Consider the following 12,758-nt stretch of genomic DNA (forward strand, 5'->3'; position numbering starts at 1 on the left):
GTTTTTTTTTCCCCGCTGTTATATGATGAATACCTTCAAGTCACTGTTTTTAGTGAAATTTGATACATTCTGAGAACAGCAAAAATAAACCATTTAACATGTATAATTAATTCTGTACTGTTTCCATTTATGATGTACATTTAGAACTGTGTAGGAGGCATGGAGAAGGAGAGGCTTCTGTAAGTGTCAAAGTTCTTGCATACAGTGCTCATATTCTACGTAGTCTTTCATATGATAGACTACATTTCCACAATGAGATACCTAAGCAAAGGAAACACAGGTCATATGATTGTGGAATGAGCAAAAAAATGTGCATGTTTTTCAATTATATTACCTGTGTTTCCTAACATTACACACCACATTGTGTAGATGAGGTTTAGGCCTGTTCCTGGAGACAGAGGAGGTCTGACATTTGTTCAAGAGTGCAGTGGACATTACTCACTTCGTTGGTAGGCCTCCACATGTATTATCTTCTCTGTATTCTTGAACAAACCTAAATTCCATCTGCAACCCTGAGTAGGACTTACCTGAAACAAATCTGTGGATAGGTTACACCTTATTGGCATCTTGAAACAATCATTTAAAATGTTAGGGTCAGATTTATGGTGGCCGTGCGCCTCTTTTGCTCCATTGTGGGTCACTTTTGTGTAAAAGATGCACCATGTTGCAAGATAGGTTTCAGTTCATCTCCAGCAAGATACCATCAGTTTAAAATGTATATAATTAGCATTGTGTAGGGGGCATGCAGAAGCAAAAGCTTTTATAAGTGTCAAAGTTGTTGCATGCAGTGCTGCACTTCTAGGTACTGTTTAATATGCTGGACTACATCTGCACTATGAGATACCTAAGCAAAGGCAACACAGGTGATGTGATTGTGAAATGAGGAAAAGAAACTCCACATTTTTCAATTACATCACTTGTGTTTCCTAAGTTTATGAATGACATTGTGCAGATGAAGTTTAGGTCTGTCCACGGACACAGAAGAGGTCTGGCCTTTGTTCAAGAGTGAAGTGGACATGACTTACTTCATTGGTAGGCCTTCACATGTATTATGTCCTCTGTTCTCTTCAAACAACTCGAAATTTCATTTGGAACCCTGAGTAGGTCTCACCTCAAACAAACCTCTGGATAGGACACATCTTATTGGCATCCTGAAGCAATCATTTAAAATGTTAGTGTCTTGCGACACTTTTCTGAGACAACAGCAGTGCAAAAGATGCACCATGTTTTAAGATAGGCCTCACTTCATCTGCATCAAGATACTGTTAGTTTAAAATGTATATCTTTAGGACTGTGTAGGGGGCCTGGCGAAGCAGAAGCTCTTGTCAGTGTCAAAGTTGTTGAAAAACTGTTTGTCCTTCAATCTTTTCCCTTGTCTTTTGTAATTTTTAAATACATGTTTTAATATTTTTCAAATGTTTGTTCTCTCTTTCACAGATTGAAAGTATAAAAACAAAAAGTGAGTAATTTAACGACAATTATAAGGTAAATGTTTTGTATTCTTTTCGTTACATTTCTATCACATTCACCTACTATTAGTTCCACAGCTTCATTTCTTTAACCCTCAGTTTCCTGCCTTTGCTACTTTCCTCATTCCTTTCTCTATTACCTACTTACTCAACTCCTTCCACTCTTTTTCTCAGTCCCTCTCTTCTCATAGTTCCTCACTCTTGTTCACTCACTCCGTTTCTATTACTCTTAGTGTCTTTGACTGATCACTTTTTCACTACTTGTTCATAATGCTTTCTCTGTGTAGTTGAAGCACACTAAGGGGCATATTATGAACACAGCCAATAAAATTATTGCTGTTTTTATTGGCAGAAAACTAGTGGTAAAGTGGTTTTAGCGGCAGTTTTCTGCCGCAAAAGCGGCTTTGGTGACATATTTCTGCCGATAAAAGCTGCAAAACTTTTATTGCCTATGTTGATGATATGGCTCTATGTTATTTACATTTCTTTGCTGTTTCAATTAATCTTTTTCTGTTATTTTTTGTTTTCTGTTTTCTATTTTTTCTCTCTGTTATTCCCCATGTTTTAATCTTATTTTGAACATTCACTCACATTCTCCAAGAAACTCTTCTTTGTTATTGTTCTACTCTCTTTTTTTTCTTTCACTTCCTTATCTATTTTGTTTTCCACAATTATACCCTCTTCCGTCTTTTCTTCGGTAAATAGATCTATTAAACAGTATCTCTGGTTTACTCCCTATAGCTGTCTTTCTTTTAACATCACTCTCTGTTTACTTTCCTTATACTTACTCTTCTTTTTTTTTTTTTTTTTTTTGGTTCGCTCCCGGTTCGCGAACCGGGAAGCGAACTGGGAAGCGAACTAAAAGAAATAGAGCTTGCCAGAGTGCTAAACATTCTAGCAATTTTTTTTGAAAGGGGAGGTAGTTCTGAAAAGAACTTTTTTTAAAATGTTTTTGTTGTTTTATATTTTTTTTTTATTTTTTTTTTATTTTTTGTATTTTTTGTATTTTTTGAACAATTTTATATTTTTTTTGGTTTTTTTTGGGGGGGAAACAACAAAAAACAGGCATTGAAAAGGGCTCAACAGGAGCAAAAAAAAAATTACTGTCTGGGGCGGTTAGGGCAATTATGATTGTTATAAGCCAGGTTGATGGAATTAATACTCATGTTACCACATGATATCAATGCACCACAGTGCAGACAAGTACATTTCATATGCCCAAAATTATCCTGGATGTTTGGCACGGTTTCCCGTGCCTCTGCTGCTGTCAATGATATTAACGATGTTGACCTGGCCACAGGAGTTGCTGTTGGGTTTTGTTCCATGTCACGAATTTCCGCCCGGCTGTAATTGAGTGGATGCCACCTGTTCATGTGCCTATGCATGGTATAGTTCCCATAGCTATACTTTTTATCAGTCCCTCTTGATAATTTCTCTTTGCAAATGAGGCAGGTGACATACCTCGCATTCACTTTCTTCTGCCCTGGAGGGATTGAAAAAAACTGCCAAATGAAACTGGCTTTCCTATGGGAAACCCGGGGCACCTCTTCCAAGAACTGTGGTCCTTCTCTCTCCTCTTCCTCTATTTCTTCCTCTTCCTCCTCTGTGTTGGTGATGACCTGGGGAGGTGGTCCTCTCTTCCCATGAGGAGGTGGAGGTGGTGGTGGGGGTGCACCAGCTGAAGCAAGTACTGAAGCCATTGCTCTACTATGAATAAAGGTCTTCCTCTCACAATGATGAAAGTCAGAGTGAGGAAAGAAGGATCATTTGGGAAAAACAATAGTTCTAAACCAATGAAAAGTGTTATTTTTAGGTCACCTGACCTAGCCTTACATGATTATGAAACCAAAAGTTAAATGAACCAATGAAAAGTTTTATTAACAAGTCACATGACCTCTCACGCTTATGTTACGCGCTGCGGAACGCGCCCCTGATCGCTTCCGGGTCGCTGCGCTTCGCGCCTCGGTTCGCGTACCGGAGCACTTCCGGGTGCGCTAACGCAGCGCGTCATAAGACACATTACGCGACAACGTGATACGTCGCGCTTCCGCGACGCGTCACGATGTTGATTTCTAACGCGGCAGTTGCGCTAACGGAACGTTTACCGGTTCGCGGACCGGGTCGCGGCATCAAATTGAGCTAACGGAAAGCTTCCCGGTTCGCGAACCGGGAGCGAAACAAAAAAAATATTTAAAAAAAAAATTATTAATAAACATATAAAATATATTTTTGGATTTAAAGAAGAATACATTTTACAGCTACAGATATTAGCTTTTAAAAAAACAATGAAATTCACTGAAAAAACCATAGGTTATAGACCATATATAGTTAGGAATTAGCATTTACAAAACCTTGAAAATTCACTGAAAAAACCATAGGTTATAGACCATATATAGTTAGGAATTAGCATTTAAAAATCTTATTTTACTCACACAAAACCATTGAAATTCCATATATAGTTAGTTGCACTAACTATATATCGCGCACCTGTCTGGACGAAGGATTTAGTAGGTGTATGACTGAATGTATGAGTGAGTGATTAAATGTGTCTCACTGAGTGCATGGGTTAGTGACTAAACTGCCTTAATTTGTGCATCATTATGTCTGTTGTTCTGTAAACTGCAGCATGTGTTGATCAGTAGCTATATGAGTAACTATATGGGTTATTGATTGATTGCCCAAGTATTTGCATGGGAGACTGAGTGTGTGTGTGGCTGGCTGGGAGGTGTGTGACTCTGTGCAGATCAATGTGTACTTGTATCAATGATTGTATAAGAGACTAAGTATGTGTTAGTATATGGTTGAAAACGTAAGGTGCTCTATGTTTAACTGTATAGATTAGAAAATGGAAGTGTGATTGATTCTTTACAGGACTGACTAGGTGTGTGAGTAACTCCATGGATGAGTGGCAGAGTGTGAGTGTCTGTATAGGTGTATGAGTGCATATGATAGTGTTGTAAAGATGATTGATTGTATGTATGAATGATTGTATGGGTGAATGAGTGAATGTGTGTGTAGAAGTAGGAATCAGTGAGTGCGTATGTAGTAACTAGTATTGGTGTGTCAATGGTTTCAAAAATTATACTCTGTATTTAACACTGAGTGTAACAGAGGTTATATTAAAATGTGAGGAGATGCATTGTATTGTCACATGAATTATATCATCAGTGATGTGGTCATTGATGTCAAATGAGATGTCATCAGTGATGTCATCCGTGATGTCATTTGAGATGTCATCAGTGATGTCATCAGTGATGTCACTGACCATGTCATGAATGATGTAATATGTGACATCATCAGCAGTGGATTGCGGGTGCGCGATATATAGTTAGTGCAACTAACTATATATGGAATTTCAATGGTTTTGTGTGAGTAAAATAAGGTTTTTTAAATGCTAATTCCTAACTATATATGGTCTATAACCTATGGTTTTTTCAGTGAATTTTCAAGGTTTTGTAAATGCTAATTCCTAACTATATATGGTCTATAACCTATGGTTTTTTTCAGTGAATATATATATATATATATATATATATATATATATATATATATATATATATATATATATATATATATATGTATATATATATATTCACTGAAAAAACCATAGGTTATAGACCATATATAGTTAGGAATTAGCATTTAAAAAACCTTATTTTACTCACACAAAACCATTGAAATTCCATATATAGTTAGTTGCACTAACTATATATCGCGCACCCGCAATCCACTGCTGATCATGTCACATATTACATCATTCATGACATGGTCAGTGACATCACTGATGACGTCACTGATGACATCTCAAATGACATCACTGATGACATCACTGATGACAACATCCAGTGACTGTATGTTTCTGTAAAGTTAAAATATGTCTTACATATTGAAGAATGAGTGGATGTATAAGTGTCTGGATGAAGGATTTAGTAGGTGCGTGACTGACTGTATGAGTGAGTGATTAAATGTGTCTCACTGAATGCATGGGTTAGTGACTAAACTGTCTTAATTTGTGCATCATTATGTCTGTTGTGATGTAAACTGCTGCATGTGTTGATCATTAGCTATACGAGAGGCTATATGTGTTATTAATTGGTTGCCCAAGTATTTCTATGGGAGATTGAGTTTGTGTGGGGGTGGCTGGAAGGTGTGTGACTCTGTGCATAGATGTGTGAGCAGTTTATTCACTAGGTGTATGAGTTCAAGAGTGCATGTGGAAACATCTACATGGGCAGTTGACTGTGTGCATGAGTGTATTGATGAGTGAATGGATATCTCAATGCTACATGTCATAGTAAGTACATATGTAAAACACAGTACATGTGAGAGTTGGCATATATAAATAACTGTGCATGAGAGCCACTGAATGAGTGAGTGGTTGTATCGATCATTGTGAACTTGTATCAGGGATTGTATAAGAGAGTAAATATGTGTTAGTATATGTTTCAATAAGTAAGGTGTGTATAACTGTATAGTTGAAGAAATGGAGGTGAGATTGTTTCTTTGCATGACTGACTGGGTGTGTGAGTAACTCCATGGATGAGTGGCAGTGTGTGAGTGTCTGTATACACTGAGTGTATCTAAGGTTATATTAGAGTCTGAAGAGGTTTATCGTATTAGCACAAGAATGATGTCAAATGAGACGTCATCAGTGATGTCATCAGTGATGTCATTTGAGATGTCATCAGTGATGTCATCAGTGATGTCACTGACCATGTCATGAATGATGTAATATGTGACATGATCAGCAGTGGATTGCGGGTGCGCGATATATAGTTAGTGCAACTAACTATATATGGAATTTCAATGGTTTTGTGTGAGTAAAATAAGGTTTTTTAAATGCTAATTCCTAACTATATATGGTCTATAACCTATGGTTTTTTCAGTGAATTTTCAAGGTTTTGTAAATGCTAATTCCTAACTATATATGGTCTATAACCTATGGTTTTTTCAGTGAATTTCAATGGTTTTTTAATAGCAAATATCATAAGCTGTCGAATGTCAAGTACGTGGTAAGTAAAAACATTTTCGTGTTTATGCACACTGATCTGCTTTGAATGCTGCCCCCCACCCCTCATTTCTATTAGGAGTACTCTCTCTTTGCAGATAGTGAAGGGTAGTTAACGCAGGCCTTTGCCCCCGTTGTAATCCGTCGTGCCTGCTTCTCTCTCCATTTGATTGATTGTTCTCTTTGGTTCATTCTCTATTTACAAACAAGCACAGAGTCGCAATACTCTGTTTAGTCTTTGCAGATAGCGAAAAATCGTGTAAAAAAACAAAAGGAATCGAGCAAAATCAGTAGGCCACTAATGGGATCTCTTTTTGACCTCCCTAAAATAGAAACATTAGGAACAACCTGTTGATAATACCAATGTGTATGTACATAAGCGGCGTTCATTTGTGTTCACAGTACCCCTTGTTGATTGTTTGAATCGAGCATTGAATTGTTCGAAGTTGGTTCTCTTAAGAATCTTCTCTGCCTGCAAACGAGGAAGAATAGGAATATTCTCTCTCCCTTTGCAGATAGTGAAGGGTAGGTAACGCAAACCTTTAACACGTCGTGCCTATTTCGTTCCTCATTGATTGATTGTTTCCCCAAACATTGACTGTTTGGGAATTGGTTCTTTTTGGAGGTATTCCCTGTTTGCAAATATACGTAGGAAAATCTTTGCAAATAGTGAAAGGGTACGTAATGCGGACCTTTCTCCCCCGTTGTAATCTGTCATGCCTATCTACTCCCCACTGATTGATGCACCTGTTTCACCCTGGCCATTTACTAGAGATACGTCATCTGGCCCGACCAGAGAGCACCCCTAGTGAAAAGGACATATGCAATAATAACGAAGTGATCACTGTATCCTGTTAACAGAAACTTTAGCATGAAACAACCTGGAAAGAAAAGAATAGGAAAACGAAAATCAGTAGGCCACTGATGAACATGAACTTTTATTAAACAACGAACAAAGAAACGATAACATAACGTAATGATAAAACCTATTAATGTCCTAGAAACAAGAAAACGTTAGAAATATGCCAGTGGTGAGAGACCAGAAAAACAGTAAGAGAAACCAAATCACCCCTCGCTGTCCCACCGCCTGCCAAGCCAAAAAAATCGATAGACTAGGGAAAATGCAAGTCAGTAGAACATCCGCCCCCACTCTGGAAACTTCCAAGGTGGGGCAGGGTTGCGGCTACGCCCAGCCGGGAGCAGCCCATATAAGGCGGGTCCTGCTTCCACGCCTCGGCCAGGAGATCCTAACGTAGGGTGTAGCCGGAGGAGAGGCCGAGGCCAGCGGGACCCGGCCAGGGGATTGCCTTTACAACGCTGAAGAGTTGCAGGGGGGGGGAATGTCTCCTCGACCCTCCCCTCTCTCTCCCAGTCCGGCCGCGGTGGCCCTTGAGAGTTTCAGGTAGTCCCGCCACATGCTCTTCCGGTCCGGCCACCAACGGTCGGGGGGCCGAGGCCGACGGGATCCGGCTGCAGCCGATAAACCAAGGAACCCGTTCATGGGGCCAGAGCCAGGGGCGTCCGGCCGACATCCACCGGAAGCCCGGCCCGAAGACGGACGGGACACTTCTTCTTTCTTGAATAATGGCTGCGACAACACTGGGGGGGGATGTCTTGCACATGCCTCTGACCCCCCCCCCCTCGTCCTCATCGCCTGGTCCGGCCATAACAAATCTCAAGCGAGACGCCGTGGGGTGCACTGGGAGGGAGAGACGATGCGAACAGGCCTCTCCCGCCTCCCCAGTGGAGGCTTCCCACCTGCACACTCAGCGCTCCAAGCGCCCGGAAAAGGGTTCTTCCACTGTGGCGATGGTGCAACGTCTCGCCCGGCAGTGTGGAGCCCGTCCGCTCATTTGACCCCGCGATCGCCAGTAGCTACCGAACTCTCAAAATGGCGGTCGACCTGGCAAGAGCGGGCCCAGCATGAAGAAATGGCACGGTCACTGGTTGACTCCACCACCGTAGTCCTCCACGACCTTGAAGATTCTACAGGAGCCGCGGGAGTCTCCGACCCCCGATGGGGAATGACTGCCATGATCGCCCGTGGAGTGACGAAACTGTATCCGCGGGACGTCGGCGCTCCCATGCTGGCGCCAGCCTCACTTTGAATTACTAGAATCCTGCAGACCTCAGTTCCGGTGAAAGCACAGTGTGACCCGGTAGGAAAAATTGTTGCACCCCCTCCCCTTTTTGACTGATAGTTCAAACCACCGATCCTTTCCTTTGCCCTTTTAACGGAACTTTGGACTGCCTCCCCCTCTTTTACATTTTCTAGAGAAAACAAAACATTAACCACTACATTAGCATAGCAGTTGACACCAGAACTGTTTTCAAATTGAAAACCAACAACATCTTCAACAGAATCCTTTTTGTTTCTGCTGTGACCCTGCTACAGCACAGGCATTGTCCCCAGCAGTAATTCTGCAATGCCGGTAAGAATAGCTGTGGTGCCTACTGGACTCACTCACCCCTGCGGCGCCCCACGCCGTTATTTGTTGGGCGGCAACTTACTAGACATCACTTTCGTGCCATCTAGATTTCAGCGCGTTCTGCTGCCTTGGAACTATTCGCACAACAGACTGCTACTGACGACCCACCCCCAGGCAACATCTTCTGAATTTTCATAATTTGAAAGAACTAGTAACATCTCCTCATCAGGAATTCAAAAGAAATTGCCACGGTCTCTTCGTTGTTTAAATGTTTTTACTGTTTTTGTTTTGTTGTATATATTTATATGTTATTAAAGTTTTATATTCCTACTACTTTGTTGGCGTGCTATATATTTTTTATGTGACACATAATTGTAAAAACTTTCATGTACAAAGAGTCATTCCTGGAATCTTCCGCTTCAGGCTCAGTCCCCTACCCAATCACAATACAGGATGGTTTTCAGATAGTAGGAACACGTGTGGTGTGACGGATCTCATCGGGTGTGGGCCTTGATCTACTATAACTCCTTTGAAGAGGGGTGATTCTTTACAGCTGGAGCCATAAACTACATCTGCAGGGCTAGCTGATAGCCTGGACAATCGGACACAGAGGAAGAGGAGTGTCAGAGGGTGCGGTAGTGAATAGGGCGAAAGGGAGGTGTCGGGCGGGCACAGAGTGTGATTCTCAGGGAAGAGCAGCGCAAATGGGGGGAGGTTTATTGCCCATGCATAAGACAGAGAGCGGGGGTGACCAGTGCCTGGGGAAGATGCTTGCGAGGGTGGGGAGCCATGCTACGAATCGACAGCGTGCAGAGAGTGGGTCTGGTCAAGGCATCTAAAATGGCTGCCGTGCACGACAAAAGTGTGGCATTTCAAAAAAGGCAAGATGGCGCAAACAATGTTTTTCAACACTTCCTCATTTCCTTCTAATCGAACGTTAACAGACGTTGGTGCATATTACCAAAGTTAAGCGATATTTATCGCTAACGATGCTTACCAACAAATTTTTTACCGCTAAGCATCGTCAGAAATTATCGAAGATAAACCTTGCTATTATCAAGGTTTATCGCAAATGCGATAAAAAACGGCCGCAATGCATGAATATCGCTAAAAAGTCAGCGATATTCATGCATTACCGAGCTAATGCTCTTAGCCATGTTATCCACCTCCCATTGGATAACATGGCTAAGAACTGCTCAGGGCAGGTGTTACTTTTTGGAGATATTCGCGCTTAGCGCGAATATCTCCAAAAGTTGGTAATAGGAGATAGATATCTTGCATGTTGTAATGCAAATTATTGTGGTATATGGAACTCATACCATAATCTCTCAGGAAAGCAGAAACTGATCCTTTTGGGACCGCCTGAAAAGGCCTAGGGGGTAAGGGGTACTCTACTTTGCCCCCTTTTCACGTTCCGAACTATTTTATTTTACTCTCTTCTGTAATTACACAAAATAGCAGCGATAAGATGCATCGGAGACACACAGTGAGAGAAAGGAGGCCGGAGATGAAGAAGAGATGTCAAATACACATTGGAGATAATATAGTGGCAGAAGGGAAGTAAATATGAGTAAACTTACCATGTAACATAAAAATGTTGCACTCTATACTATAAGTCTCATTTTATACTACAATCACTTCGCTACAACCTCATAAATTAAAAATAAAAATGAATAATGTCTCAAACAATTTTTGATTTCTAAATATAAATTTATTCTTCAGAATTTTCTAAATTTGAAAGAACTACTAACATGTCCTCATCAGCAATTTCCTCATGAAAAGTCTGCAATGATGATTCTTGTAACTCTATGGTCTCCAAACATTCGATAAATTCGCCATCAACAGATTGATCAAAAAAATCATTCAAATCATCTCCTCCTTGTGACAATATTTCATTATTGGTGCTGTCAATTTCAATCAATGTAGTGGAATCATTCAAGTCATCTCCTCCTTGTGACAATATTTCATTATTGGTGCTGTCAATTTCAATCAATGTAGTGGAATCATTCAAGTCATCTCCTCCTTGTGACAATATTTCATTATTAGTGCTGTCAATTTCAATCAATCTAATGAAATCATACACGTCATCTCCTCCTTGTGACAATATTTCATTATTGGTGCTCTCAATTTCAATCAATGTAGTGGACAATTCAAAAGAAATTGCCACGGTCTCTTCATTGTGAGCCATTTTATTTTGAAATTGCTTGCTGTAAATTGCAGAAAAAAATAATCACTTTCATTTATCGTTTTTAGTAATACATAATATAAAACTAACTTTATCAAGTATTTAGTATAACAGAAGGACTGCAAATAAATAACAGAAAACATTTTTCAAATTATCTTCAAGTGTACAACATAGTTCCCCTTACAAATTAACAACTCACCTTTTTAAAAGAAGGAGAAGTGTTAGTACTGTGTAAATCAAACACCAGAAATTCACCACCAAAAATTCCTCACAAATGTACCTCAGACAGTAGTATCACAAAATGGCTGTGGTTTCCTCTCATTTGACATATATACATAACCAATTAACTTTCATCACACACAAATACAAAACCAAAGTAACATTTTAATTGGTTCTAAATTTCAACACTTTCAAATGTGTTTTCCCCATGCAATTTTCCATAGGACATTTACATACGTCTACAGCCTGAATGGCTGAACGGAATTACACCAAACTTGGCAAAATGGTACATCAAACCTAAGAGGTCAGGAAGGATCTACTATGCCCCCTTATGGTCATTTGCCCCTTCGCTTTGGCCTCCTCTTGTCTCTCGATCCTACCGAGAGACAAGATGGCGGTCGCTACGGACTGTTTGGAATGTTGACAGACGCCGGAGAATCAATCAGCTTCGCAAAGCTCCGTAACGCGAAAAGTACGCGAAGCGGAGTGCTGTTACAGATATATATCTTTTTTTGAACGTTAATTTCTCAAAATCCACTGGAGCACATATATTGAGACCTAGCAAAGGCACATCGAGCTACCAGTCCCTAATATTTTGCCAAGTTTCGTGCAAATCCATTCAGCCGTTCGATTATTGACATTTAGATACGTCTACAGCCTGAATGGCTGAACGGAATTACACCAAACTTGGCAAAATGGTACATCAAACCTAAGAGGTCAGGGAGGATCTACTATGCCCCCTTATGGTCATTTGCCCCTTCGCTTTCGCCTCCTCTTGTCTCTCGATCCTACCGAGAGACAAGATGGCGGCCGCTACGGACTGTTTGGAATGTTGACAGACGCCGGAGAACCAATCAGCTTCGCTTCACAAAGCTCCGTTGCGCGAAAAGTACGCGAACTGGAGCGCTGCCCGGTCCGCTGTTACAGATATATATCTTTTTTTAAACGTTAATTTCTCAAAATCCACTGGAGCACATATATTGAGACCTACAAAAGGCACATCGGGCTACCAGTCCCTACAATTTTGCCAAGTTTCGTGCAAATCCATTCAGCCGTTCGGGCTAAAAGTGAGGCCAACCGCCCTATGGAAAACTCAATGTTAAAAACACGTTTTGGGACCCCCCTTTTTTCTCGACCCCCCCTGGACGAACCCCCCCCCCCAATTTTCAGGGGCTGCTCAGAAACAAAATGTGCCATTTTCCTGAAAATTTCAGCCAATTCCGTCCACAAACGCCAAAGTTATTAGACATAGAATTTTCAAAAATCCCATAGAGAAAAAATCATAACTATATATACCTACTGGCGACCGCCAGTAGGTAATATATATATATACGAAACTGCATTGAAGACTGAGTGGATGTATAAGGGTCTGGTGGAGGATTTAGTAGCACTGTGATTGATTGTCTAAGTTACTAATTGAAAGTGTCTCACTAAATATATGGGATAGT

This window comes from Lissotriton helveticus, chromosome 4_1 (genome assembly GCF_964261635.1).
Source record: "Lissotriton helveticus chromosome 4_1, aLisHel1.1, whole genome shotgun sequence".
NCBI classification, from domain to species: Eukaryota; Metazoa; Chordata; class Amphibia; order Caudata; family Salamandridae; genus Lissotriton; species Lissotriton helveticus.